This window comes from Octopus bimaculoides, chromosome 17 (genome assembly GCF_001194135.2).
Source record: "Octopus bimaculoides isolate UCB-OBI-ISO-001 chromosome 17, ASM119413v2, whole genome shotgun sequence".
NCBI lineage: Eukaryota > Metazoa > Mollusca > Cephalopoda > Octopoda > Octopodidae > Octopus > Octopus bimaculoides.
Genome location: NC_068997.1, coordinates 27426082 through 27427281, shown reverse-complemented (window position 1 = coordinate 27427281; position 1200 = coordinate 27426082).

Sequence of the window (1200 nt, the reverse complement as noted above, 5' to 3'; positions counted from 1 at the left end):
GAAACTTGACACGTGGGTGGGGGCTTATGATCGTGTGGTCACTTACACATTTGGAATTTTTTTAAAAATCGATTTTTAATCATCATCGAATTTTCAAAAATGGTAAAATTTCGGCATTTTCCGCACTAACCATTATATACAAATTTGACTAAAAATGATGAAATGTGACGAAAAATGTTTCATGGGTATAAACAGACAGCTTATTAACGGTTTTCATTAGGCAAGAACATCTTATTTCTCAAGCAAAATTTAGGCATTTTGCACACTAGCCGTCGTGACATCAATTTCACGAAATCTGCCCCAAAGCATAAAATTTCGCCATTTTACATATGTGCACAAAAATGACGACGACACGGGTTCGCTACCAGACACTGCTCATTTTTTCATCAAATTGGTCCTACCCATAAATATAGATTTTAAATTTCTGAAAAATGTCGATATTTGACGGAAAATGTTTCATTGCTTTAAACAGACATCTTATTGATGATAATTTATTACCTCAGCTAGTATGATTATATTTGCATGTATGTACATATGTGCGTATTAATGCCTTATGTGTTTGTATTGAAATGCATATGTATATGCATATGTATATGCATATGAATATATGTACATGTACATATATGTGTGTGTGTGTCTGCTCGTGTGTATCTGTGTGTCTGCGTGTGTATGTGTGTAATATTATAGAATACATTGGTTCATACATAATACATTCATACAAATATCTGAATGGACACCTAACACCAGCATTTATCATGTGTCATTTGCCGAGAATGCAAACAAGGTCATTATTTAAATTTTAATTTAAGGAACGACGTAAATCGTTACAAGAAGCACTACCACCACCACTACCATCACAACAACAGCAACAAAAATAGCGGCAACTATAGCAATAAGCATACACACACAAAATAACAAACGGAAGAACCAGTACAACACCACAATAACAATAGCAACTACAGCGACAACGTTTTTCTCGAAGGAAATGAAAATAGAACATGTATAGACATAGAGAACTTGAAAATATAAAAAAAAAACACAATAAACACTCAAAAAAAAAAACGAGAAAGAACTTATTAAAATTAACTTATAATGTGAAAGATGAGTTTTGGAGTAGACGAGGCTGTTGATAATTATAATTCTCTTTTGGAAAGGATTCTTTTGGTAAATTGCGTTGTTATTTTGATTAGAATCGGTGCA